Source organism: Mobula hypostoma, chromosome X2, assembly GCF_963921235.1.
Source record: "Mobula hypostoma chromosome X2, sMobHyp1.1, whole genome shotgun sequence".
Classification (NCBI taxonomy): Eukaryota; Metazoa; Chordata; class Chondrichthyes; order Myliobatiformes; family Myliobatidae; genus Mobula; species Mobula hypostoma.
Genome location: NC_086129.1, coordinates 47,927,735 through 47,940,512, shown reverse-complemented (window position 1 = coordinate 47,940,512; position 12,778 = coordinate 47,927,735). Strand labels below are relative to the sequence as shown.

Genomic DNA, 12,778 nt, shown 5'->3' with positions numbered 1-12,778 from the left:
AAAGCCTGTAGCAGAAATAACAGGACTTTATACAAGAATTATGATTGCTACAATTGTAATGACCAGTTTTTCTGAACCTAAGACCTGCTTTACTACTTTCTCCAGATAGATGGAGAAAAGGTATTTGAAGGTTGAGGCTTGTCGGAAGTGAGTAAGTTGGACTTAAAAGGACTCATAAGTGTTTTTTGAACCATAGAAGCAAAATGTCTTAAACCAGCTCTGTTTTGTTAGTACTTGTAATACATGCAGTGGTCATCATTCATATTTTCAAATGTAATTGTTTGAAGACAAATAGGTCACACTACACTAATATTTCAAATGCTAGTATTATTTTTCCTAGCAAATTTTTTTCCAATCTACACATAACTGCCAATTTAACTTTTGAGGTTTTGGCACATTGCAGTTGAGGACATGAGTAAGATGAATGAATGCTGTATCACTGGCGATGCTGTCTTTCAGTTATTGAGGCATTTAATGGGAGGATCAATGTGGATAAGGGAGAGGAGAACAAGAATACACTGAGGTAATTAAATGGGTGATAATATAAATCAGAATATTAATTAATATAACCTATTTTGTGTATTCTGCTAAGTACCATTACATTGCTTATAAAACCAACTTAGAGCCGAACCAAAAATGTTCCAAACAAGGATCTGTAAAGAAAAATTGCTCTGAGAAGCTGTGCTGTTTTTCTTTATGGAAATTGATTTACTTGCTGTGTGTTTTGGCATTTTCTGCTTTTGTTTCTGATTTTTAATGTGTTGTTCAGCTGTGTTATATGGAGCAGATCTTTTATGATTGCTAATCTTTTTTTTCCCAAACTTTAAAAAAGGAATATGAAATCAAAATGTGTTCTACTTGTGCACAGTTTGTTGTGCATCTACTTTTTGAGGAATGATTGTGACTTCAAAACTGTGCAGATTTTACATTGCATAACAGGGTTTGGTATATTGTTTATTTACAGGTTTGCTTTGTCCATAAGTAATTTTGTGTGCATTTTTATCTCAAGCTGGCAGGTTTTGATAGAGAAGCGAATCACTGTTTCTCAGAAGACTTCAAGGAAATATCAGACAGTTTATTTATGTTGCTGATGGCTGCAAATAAGTGTACACAAGGTTATCTGTACACACTAGGATGTATATGGCTAAAAAGGCTGCTTGATGTGGTGATTAATGATTCCATATTTGTTTTGGCTTAACAGTAACACAAGTTAATTATATCTGGTTTATGTAATGATTTGTAAAAGCTAAAAAGGATTTTACATTACTTTTTTTCTCTTATTGCAGCATACAAACTCTAAAAATCATTTAGGTTTATATACTTCTGTGATAATCATTTAAAATATTATCCTTTAGGTTTTGCTTATATTTTTATGAGTGCACCTGACACCTGTGTATCTTAACATTGTTCAGGATTGTATGGTTAAATGTGTTCCAAAGATTGTCACAAATCAAACTTGTGTATACTTACATTGCAAAAACAAGAATACAGGTTTCCCCCGCCATCCAAAGGTAGAGCGTTCCCATGAAACGGTTTGTAAGCGGAAATGTCGTAAAGCGAAGAAGCAATGACCATTTATTTATATGGGAAAATTTTGTGAGTGTTCGCAGACCCAAAAATAACCTACCAAATCATGCCAAATAACACATAAAACCTAAAATAACTAACATATAGTAAAAGCAGGAATGATATGATAAATACACAGCCTATATAAAGTAGAAATGCTTTTCCACAATCATTACTGAACTGTTCTCCGGAGCGAAAATCTCATGCAAGCGCTGTCGGCAGAAAATCTCACACAAGCGCTGTTGGCAAAAACACGGCGCAAACGCTCTCCAGTAACCTTTAAGCTATGAAGCTGCCAATCATACCAAATAACACGTAAAAATACACAGCCGATATAAAGTAGAAATAATGTATGTACAGTGTAGTATCACTTATGGGAATCGGGACAGCGTGGAGCACACTGATGATGGTGTGTTAGACTGAGTCGTCGGAGTTTGGGTGGTGCAGTGGCCCCCCACCCTCCAGGCCGCTGAGCGATACGTTGCCGCGAAGAACGCAGTGGTCCAGCGGTAGCCGGGAGGCACACAGCACATCTTTAAGAAAAAAGCCGAAATAAACATGCTAATTAATTAGGTGCCGCCCATAATTGTCAGCCCAGATAAGTGCTGATTTCCGATTGCGTCGCCTCTGATCTGGGCTGACAATTATGTGTCGGCGGCACTTAATTAATTAGCATGTTTATTTCAGCTTTTTTCTTAAAGATGTGCTGTGTGCCTCCCGGCTACTGCTGCATTCTCCACGAATCGGTATCTGTCCGTGGCCTGGGGGTTGGGGTGGTGGAACACTGGGGTGTCATCTCGTCGCCTGTTTCCATTAGAGCAGGCAGCTCATCTTCTCCTATGACTGCCCGCCTCGATGTCGAAGGTCGAGGTTCTTCGTCTGCTGTGGCTGATGTGGAAGGCTTGCTTAACTGCTGAGCCTCGCGTATTTTTCTATCACACAGTTCTTTAATAAGGACTCAAACCATCCTGCAAATACCCCCTAAACCGACGTACCCTTTCAAAATTAAAGTCGTACTTTATCATTACTCATTCGGTTTCGATTGTTATCCTTTTTTCTTCCAATTGCATCAGCCCTTCATCTGTCAGTTCTTGGTGATGGGATACCAAAACCTCTTCAACATCATCTTCATCAACTTCCACAAGCCAAATTCACGTTGTCCTTACTTCATTCACCACGATCAAAACGCTTAATTATGTCTAGTTTTACCGTAAGTGTAACACCCTTACGAGCTCTTTCAGGCTTTTCCGATACCATAGAACTCATCTTGCAAACGGCTGCTCACAAGCTCGTGTTTAAGCAATGCCGGTGAGAATCCGGGGGAGAGCGGCTGCTCGGGGTGCGCTGATTTTTTATCGCGCGCTGAATTTTTTTTTCGTAACAGTGAAAACACCTTCTGAAAGCGAAAATAGGGTACTAATGTAGGTCTTTCGTAACAGCGAGGTTTCGTGAAGCGAACGTTGGAAAAGTGGAGGACACCTGTATATCCTGTACTGCTTGTAGTGCAATCTTTAATTTATTTGTTTGATGATATAGCTTAAGTAGCTTTGTATTTATTTCCCAATTTTTTACATCCTTCAATAAATCTGTTGCAATAAATCATGCAAAGTGAATATTAGCTGTTTACTCATTTACAGAGTTGTTATGGTCAACTCTAATCCCATTTTTGTTCAGCATTTGCGCATGGCATTTTGCAGCCAAGGTCAATGGGCAGCAATTAAAGTGCAAGTGCTGACTGTTTTTCACCTTTTTCTTCACTTTCCCTATTCCACCAGAGCTAGTTGTTACCATTGATGCACCTCCTTCCCTCTTTCCTCCTAGTTTCTGCTCTTCTTGTAAGGTAACTGAATGCAAGCCAGATAATGATCTGTCCATTGTGCAGTGCACTATATTACTGGCTTCACTTAAGAACTAATCCATTGTTTGTGTGGCAGTCCTGATTTGAGATGAATGTAATTGCTTCAAAGCAATTTTAGTTATAATGTGGAGAATAATGAATCTGGTTGTACTTTTAAAAATAATTGATTCAATAAATTGAATTTTCAAGTATTTTGTATGCAACAGAAGGCCACGTAGGAGTCTGAAACTATAAGGTTTGTGTGGCTGATAAATGTTCAGTATTTTTACATAGAGATTGTTTCAGTTTGGATGACTTCAACCTCTTCCTATCATTCATGCACTCCTCCAATTTTGACTTGTTGACCATTTGTGTAGTTATTTGCTGCAAACTCCGCTGTTATGATGTTGTCCCAGGCTCTTGTATCCCTTATTGATATACATTAGTTTTAAATTCTCTGGCTTTTATATTTTTCAAATCCTGTCATAGCTTTAGCCTTTCAGGGCTAAAACCTGCTTTAGCCCTGCATATGTTCCTCTGGAAATTCCTGTAGTTTTATTCTTTTGTGCAAAGGCATCCCTACTTTTGAAAGCAATTTAGGTTTTATGCTGAAAATTCCCTTTCTGGGATCCACTGCCTCTTGGTTCCATGACCTTCCTTAAATTCCAGCTTTCATGAAATTTCTAGTAAATGAAGAATGTTTTCTTTCCGTGGGTCCTTGCTTGTGTATGACTTTCCCCTCTGTGAAACATTTGGGGATTTTTTTTCTCCATGAAACGTGCTCTATGCTTTAATTATGTTTCCAAGTGTTATTGTAGTAAAGTTTAAAAGTTAAATTGTTAGCATGCCTAGATTTTTGTAAACTAACTATTTTAGTAAATGTCTAAAAACTATATTGAAACGAACAAGAATAATGATGCTGTTGTTTAAAGGAATAAAGCAAGTAGAGGAAATGGGATATTGAATTTGTGCTGTCTATGTTGTCCCTTTATGTTCCATATCAGCAGAATTTCAAGAGTACACTACTCTGCGTCATAGCTTCAGATGTGAGAGTACTGATTTATGAGATATTCAGTTCTAGGTTTAGTTGAACTTCCAGATATTATTAAACTGGTTTGTGTAGTGGAGATATGCTTATGTGAGATCTGTACCAGATACATGGCTGTTCCATTAAATCTGTGCTATAACTTTTCAGTTAAAATATAGCATGTAAAACATGTGTCAGCAAAGCTAGTTATTCAGTCCTAAAGGTTCATGTAATTACATTGTTGGTTAAGTAAAAGCCAAATATGTATATGTGTGTGTGTGTGTGTGTGTGTGTGTGTGTGTGTGTATGTATATATGTTTTTTTCTTCGGTTGTCCATCGAAATCCGATGATGACATCCACTCCTTTAACGGTGAGATCTCTGACTATATAGTCCTATCCTAGACCCACAAGCTCTATTGCAGGTGGGACATGTATATGTGGTAGTGGTGGTAACCATGGCTGCATTTCTCCTGGCTCTGTTCTGCTGTCTTCTGGTTGTTCTTCCCATCTCCAGAATACGAACCCCGTCCCTACACAGCTGTCGCCATGTGGTACGGTCAGCAGCAACATCCTCCAGGTCCTCGGGTCCGATCTTGCACTTCCTTAAAGCATTCTTCATCTCATCCTTATAGTGCTTCTTCGGCCCTCCAGCTGAGCGTCGACCATGATGTCGTTAGCCGTATAACACTCTGCAGGGTAGCAGGCATGGGGGGGGGCGGTGGTGGTGTGTGTATGTGTGTACGTACGTACACACGCACACGCACACCAACACCAACAACCGGGTGACCCGTTGGGGCACCCTTTGAGAGAAAGGTAGTGTAGTCTAATGTGACCCGAATGAACACTAAATTTCCCTCAATGCTATTGCTTTGGAAATTAAAGAAGAAAACCTCAGTTTATTAAAGAAGAAAGAAGCGTATATAGCTCCTCCTCGTTTAATGAAGGACACTTTTGATGACAGCATTTCTGGTTGATCTGCACCCTTCAAGAATACTCTTGACATTTTCTTTTTCCCCGGCTTAAAGCCACATACGGCTGACCATGCTGGAATACCGGTTTCTCTAGATAAGTCAGCACATTCTCCATGGTTTGGCCTTCACCTTATGTATAGTCATAGCAAAGCATGACTGTATCGGGAACTGGCTCCGCTGAAGAGGGACATCTTCCCCTTCTGATAAACTGAGAGTAATTTTTGGGATCATGACAATGTCATTTTTGAACGCACAAATGTTTATCTTTGCTACAATGAGATTGTCGTGCAGTTCTTCCACCATCATTCACGTTCCATTGCAAAGCCTTGGTGGATCCAAGTTCCTCATTGAAATGATGGGAGATCCCCTCTTCAATTCCAGTTTCTGTGGTGGCAATCCAGAGAGTTCAACCGAATCAAGGAATTCTGTTGGAAAATGAGTGGCGTTAGCTCTTTCACTTACGACATTGAAGGAACAGTATTCTTTCATGGTTCCAGGGAAATGTCTAATGCATGTGAAGTTTATTTTTCTCATCATTTCGTTGAGAGGAACCAAGATAGAATTCCTCGAGAACGGTTCTGCAGGATTGTCAAATGTCGGGTAGATGAAATCAATACATTCTTCCATAGTTTTTGCTGGTAGAATCATATCTTCAGGTAATTCAATTTCATCGTTTTCATTTTTCTCAATCTTGTCTTCTCTATCATCCAATAAGGACTCAGAATATCATCCTTCTCCCTCACTCAATTGCATGTTTTTCTTCAATTGAAACTTGATGAAGCTTCTCTATAACTAGGATTTTTTTATGCATGAATTCTCCACATCAGCATCATTTCCTCGTTTCACAACTGCTAGAAGCTGTCAGAAATTGCCACAGCAAATGGTTAAAATACCCCTGAAGGCCTCATTCTTGCCGCATACATCACGAAGAGTCCGGTCCACGGCTTCGAAGCTCTCCCTCCGAATCATGGGGCACTCATCGCAGACAATAAGCCTCTCATTTCGGAGTAAATTTGCAGTAGTGGTGTTTATATCGATGTTACAAAGGGCATGGTCATTGTCTTTGAGGGGTATCTTGAATCTTGAATGCGCTGTCCTACCACCAGGCAATACCGGATGATGCTACAGCAATAGCAACACCTTCATCTCCCCTAACTTTAGCGAGGATCAAGTTGATGATAAATGTCTTGCCCGTTCCTCCTGGTGCATCAATGAAAATCATTGAAGGGAGATTCCTTTCCAAGCAGTCGCACACATATTCATATTCTGTACTTCTCTTTGGTCATTATTCAATAGGGGCTCCTTCTGTGAAACAAATTCCTGCTGTTCGTCTCTGTTGTATTGCAGTTCACGCAATAATTCCAGATTGCCAGAGTGATGGGACTCTGAAATTATTTGCAAATCACCTCCTTGTTCTTTCAACGCAATGTGCCGTGATCTTGCTTCAGGTTCGGTGCTGTTCGGTATAATGACAGCGACTTTGTTGGCAATTTGTGTATTAAATCTTCTCTCATGTTCAAATGCTGGTCTCTGGTCAGGATCAATGGCAATGGACGCCCCTGGCATGCCTTGAATTTGTTCTTTTGCAAGTCGAAGGAACACAATGTATGGGTTTCGTTGTTGTAGTAGGTTTTCCAATAATTCAACAATCTCACATTGAATTCCATCATTCTGTAGTATCCCCATTCTCAATTCTACGCTGCCTTGAGGATCCATGAAGTAAATTTGAAGGAATCGGGCTTGCTGGTTGGGGTCTGGCATTAAATGTCCGATGTAATGATGGATTTGGTCTTGGATAATCACAGAAGGATTCCATCCATTCCTCGTTGGAAGAACTTCTTTGGCACCAAAGGATGTCATTTGGAAGAGGCAGTTGCATTGTCTGATGTTCTTCCTGAACTCGTTTGGGATAGGTTCATCATTGCTGTATAAATTGAGGAGTTCATTGGGTAGAGGTTGCAAATTGCCTATCCTGACCTTTCCCTTCATACAGCAGAAATTTGCGGTTTCTCCAGTGAATAGGAAGGCATGACAGTGAGGGCATACTCTGGTCATCGTACCAACATCAGCAGAAATGTTACAGCGTGCAAGTCGTGCATTTTGCCTTGCTCTTTCTCTGTTGAGGTATTGTCGTTGAAAGCGGGCATTGTCGTCTGCAGCAACTCTTGTAATAATTACTCTTTGCTGCATATTCTTGAGTCGATCTTTCCTCTTCTCCTCTGTCTCTTCCTCTTTCCTCCTCCTGTGCCTGTTTTTGTCATTCTGGAGATGCGCAGTCCTTTCATCCCCCGTCTCTTCATCTCTTCTGCTGTTTGTTCTTTGTCTCTGATTCTGGAGATGTGCATTTCTCAGCTCCTTTGTCTCTTCCTCTCTCCTCCTTCCATGCCAGTTGTTGTCTGGAGATGCGCAGCCCTTTCGTCCTTTGTCTCTTCATCTCTTCTAGCATTTGTTCTTTCACTCTGACCCTGGAGTTGTGCGGCCCCGGCCTCATCCGATTTGCGGTCTCTCTCTCTCCTTGCCGCTTCCTGACGACGTTTGGTGTAATCTCTTGACCACAATGTCCCCCTTCTCTTTCCACGCGGCATAATTAGGCTGACCATATTTTTTTTTACCTTAATGCTGGATAGAAGATACGAAGCAGTAACACCAAAGCCTCCAGGATGCTGATTTCTCTTGATGATGTGGTTGGCGCTCTCCTAAATGGACATGATATAGTCACCATTGTCCTTTGACTTCAGCAAAGGGTTTGGTGGGTGTTTCGAAGTACTTCATTACAATAAGATTTAATGATCTTTTACTGATGGGTCACAGTTTGATCTGTCCCAATCCTGCACATGCTGATGGTGATTCACAGAATGTGACCACTCAAAGTAAGCTGCCCTGCCCTTTTGCTGCGGTTGGTGTCACTGCTGTGAGCATCGTGAGGTGCTACTGAGGCTGGCCCTTCTCGTGCGTTGTGGTGTCACGTCGCAGTTTCCATGAAAGCTGGAATCAGCTGTGGAAAGTGAGCAATTTTAAATGAATATGCATTCTGTAAATTAGCGCATTTTAAGTCCATTTAGTCAAAAAAAGTGCCGCTGTAATGCATCGTTTGGGCTAATTTGAAGGCATAAACAGATAAACAGAATGAAGAATTTTAGTAAAGTATAGATACAGTGCCTCTAAAAAGTATTAACCCCACCCCCGGAAGTTTTTATGTTTTATAACATTGAATCACAGTGGATTTAATGTGACTTTTTTGATACTGACCAACAGAAAAAGACTCTTTCGTGTCAAAGTGAAAACAGATCTCTACAAAGTGATCTAGATTAATTACAAATATAAAACAAAAAATAATTAATTGCATAAGTATTCACCCCCCTCCCCTTTAATATGACACACCAAATCATCACTGTCTGTCTGTATCTTGTTTTACGGCGGTTGGAAATCATCACTGGTGCAGTCAATTGGTTTTAGAAGTCACATAATTAGTTAACTGGAGATCACCTATGTGTAGTCAAGGTGTTTCAATTGATTGTAGTAAAAGTACACCTGTATCTGGAAGGTCCAACTGCCCTTTTTGATAATAATATTAAAAAAGCGTTTCAAAATAGAGAAGTAATGATAAGTGTGTTTCTAGATATTGAAAGAGCATATGACTCACTATGGAAGGATGGCTTATTAATTAAACTCTGATGTGGGAATTAAAGGTAGAATGTTTAATTGGATCAAAGATCTCCTTAAGGAAAGGACAATTCAAGTAAGAATAGGCGGAACAACCTCCAAGTCAGTTAAAATAGGTAATGGTACCCCTCAAGGAAGTGTCATTAGTCCAGTTCTTCTTAATGTCATGATAAATGATATCTTTGATCAGGTAGGGACAGGATTTGGCAAATCATTGTTTGCAGATGATGGTGCAATCTGGAAAAGAGGAAGAAACATCAAGTATATATTTAGGCAGGTACAACAGGCTTTAAGATCAGTTGAAAACTGAGCTAATAAATGGGGTTTCAGGATTTCTGCTTCTAAGTCCAAATTTATGATTTTTGGCTTTAGAAGAAAGATTCCTGATTGTGAATTGTGTATATGATTCTCCACTAGAAAAAGGCAAGGTATTCAAGTTTTTAGGTGTCTGGTTTGATGAAAGACTTACTTGGAGGGTTCATATAGATAAGACAATTGGAAAATGTGAGAGAGTTTTTAATATTATGAGAAGTATTGCTGGATGTGACTGGGGAGCAGGGCGGGAAACTATGTACGTAATATATCTAGCCATGATTAGATCAGTTATAGATTATGGTTGTATTGCTTATGGTTCCACTGCTATGGCAGTGCTTGGAGAACTAGATGCTGTGCAGTCCAAAGCACTTAGACTCTGTTTTGGAGCTTTTAGAACAACATCAGTCCCGGCATTATGTGTGGACATGGGAGAAGTGCCTCTACAATTAAGACAAATTCAGTTGGGCCTGCAGTATTGGGCAAAACTAAATGGATTCAATCACAGCTGTCCGTCAAAGTATCTTTTGCAGGGGAAGTCGGAGCGCCAAAGTAAAATTAAAAACTATCCATTTTTAGATTTGGTTAATAACTGGGCTGTGAAATTGAAACTGACTGAGGAAGACGTAGTTGACCAAATTTGCTTGCCACCCGTCCCTTTTTGGCTTTTGCCAGAACCAGAAGTAGACCTATTCCTCCTTTTTCAGCTTCAAGGAAGCAGTGCAATTCCATCAGCATTGATCACAAATGAATATTTAAATAATAAATGGGGATCTTATCTGAAGATTTTTACTGATAGCTCAGTGGACCCAGAGAGCAGTAGGGCAGGATTTGGGATGTATGTGTCTCAACTTGGAGTTAAGATTGGTCACTGGGTTTCAGATGGTGTTTCTGTCTTTGCAATGGAATTATTAGCAATCCTCTGGGCCTTATGGTGGATAGAAGACTCTCGACCACGTAGGGTTATCATCTGTTCGGATTCCGCTGCTGCCTTAGAGGCTATAAAAGGGAGTAAGTCAAAAGCTCATCCTGACATAGTTATTGAAATTCTCTTAAGTGTTGTTTAGAGTAGTGAAGATGGGTTGTGCAGTTAGATTTTCATGGATATCTGGGCATGCTGGGGTGGAGGGAAATTAAATTGTGGATTGCAAAGTCTTCCTTACAGAGCAGACAAGTAGAAATTAGAGTTCCCCTAGGCAGAGCAAAATTGAGAAGTAGGATTAAAAAAGGTATAGAGAAGAAGTGGCAGGAGGATTGGAAAAATGAATTAAAGGGCAGGCAAACACGAGGAAATCTGCAGGTGCTGGAATTTCAGGCAACACACATAAAAGTTGCTGTTCAACGCAGCAGGTCAGGCAGCATCTCCAGGAAGAGGTACAGTCGACGTTTTGGGCCGAGACCCTTCATCAGGACTAACTGAAAGAGGAGCGAGTAAGAGATCTTTTAGGTGTGTTGCTTAAAGGGCAGGCATTATTTTTCTAGTCACCCACTAATTAAAAAGGTCTTTTAAATCGTAGAGATATGGTGAAATTAACAAGATTTAGGTTGGGGCATTGTGGGCTAAACTATTATTTAAAGATAATAGGAGATATCCTACTGGATTATGTGACTGTGGTAGTCCAGAGACAGTCCAGCATGTTTTGCTGAGCTGTAATCGATACAAAATTGAAAGAAACATGTTGTTCAAGAGGCTATCTGGCTTAAATGTATTTTGGTTTTCTATTAAATATTTGTTTGGCCATTAAGAGAACCAACAACAGATTGAAGAGTTTATAAACGTAAAAACGAGGAATTCTGCAGATGCTGGAAATTCAAGCAACACACATCAAAGTTGCTGGTGAACGCAGCAGGCCAGGCAGCATCTCTAGGAAGAAGTACAGTCAACGTTTCGGGCGGAGACCCTTCGTCGGGACTAACTGAAGGAAGAGCTGGTAAGAGATTTGAAAGTGAGTGGAGGAGGGGGAGATCCAAAATGATAGGAGAAGACAGGAGGGGGAGAGATGGAGCCAAGAGCTGGACAGGTGATTGGCAAAAGGGATATGAGAGGATCATGGGACAGGAGGCCCAGGGAGAAGGAAAAGGGGGGGAGGAACCCAGAGGATGGGCAAGGGGTATAGACAGAGGGAGAAAAAGGGGAGAGAGGGAAAGAATGTGTGTATATAAATAAATAACGGATGGGGTACGAGGGGGAGGTGGGGCATTAGCGGAAGTTAGAGAAGTCAATGTTCATGCCATCAGGTTGGAGGCTACCCAGACGGAATATAAGGTGGTGTTCCTCCAACCTGAGTGTGGCTTCATCTTTACAGTAGAGGAGGCTGTGGATAGACATATCAGAATGGGAATGGGATGTGGAATTAAAATGTGTGGCCACTGGGAGATCCTGCTTTCTCTGGCGGACAGAGCGTAGGTGTTTAGCAAAACTATCTCCCAGTCTGCGTTGGGTCTCGCCAATATATAGAAGGCCACATCGGGAGCACCGGACACAGTATATCATCCCAGCCGACTCACAGGTGAAGTGTCGCCTCACCTGGAAGGACTGTCTGGGGCCCTGAATGGTGGTAAGGGAGGAAGTGTAAGGGCATGTGTAGCACTTGTTCTGCTTGCAAGGATAAATGCCAGGAGGGAGATCAGTGGGGAGGGATGGGGGGGACGAATGGACAAGGGAGTCGCGTAGGGAGCGAGCCCTGCGGAAAGCAGAGGGGGGGGGAGGGAAAGATGTGCTTAGTGGTGGGATCCCGTTGGAGGTGGCGGAAGTTACGGAGAATAATATGTTGGACCCGGAGGCTGGTGGGTTGGTAGGTGAGGACCAGGGAAACCCTATTCCTAGTGGGGTGACGGGAGGATGTCTCACCCTGTCTCTTGCAAAAATGCCATCCCCTTCTCGCAATTCCTCCGTCTCCGCCGCATCGGCTCTCAGGATGAGGCTTTTCATTCCAGGACGAGGGAGATGTCCTCCTTTTTTAAAGAAAGGGGCTTCCATTCCTCCACCATCAACTCTGCTCTCAAACGCATCTCCCCCATTTCACGCACATCTGCTATGCTCCGTCTAGCAGAATTAGTCCTTACTCTTAATAATTTCTCCTTTGGCTCCTCCCACTTCCTCCAAACTAAAGGTGTAGCTATGGGCACCGGTATGGGTCCCAGCTATGCCTGTCTTTTTGTTGGCTTTGTGGAACGATCTATGTTCCAAACCTATTCTGTTATCTGTCCCCCACTTTTCCTTCGCTACATCGATGATGGCATTGGTGCTGCTTCCTGCACGTATGCTGAGCTTGTTGACTTCATTAACTTTGCCTCCAACTTTCACCCTGCCCTCAAGTTTACCTGGTTCATTTCCGACACCTCCCTCCCCTTTCTAGATCTTTCTGTTTCTATCTCTGGAGACAGCTTATCTACTGATG

The 12,778-nt window shown here is 41.4% G+C and overlaps 1 protein-coding gene across 9 annotated transcripts in view; it reads left to right on the top strand.

Moving 5' to 3' along the window:
- sik3 (SIK family kinase 3) overlaps positions 1–12,778 on the top strand; it is a 482,160-nt gene that overhangs the window by 81,187 nt on the left and 388,195 nt on the right. The window lies entirely within an intron of this gene.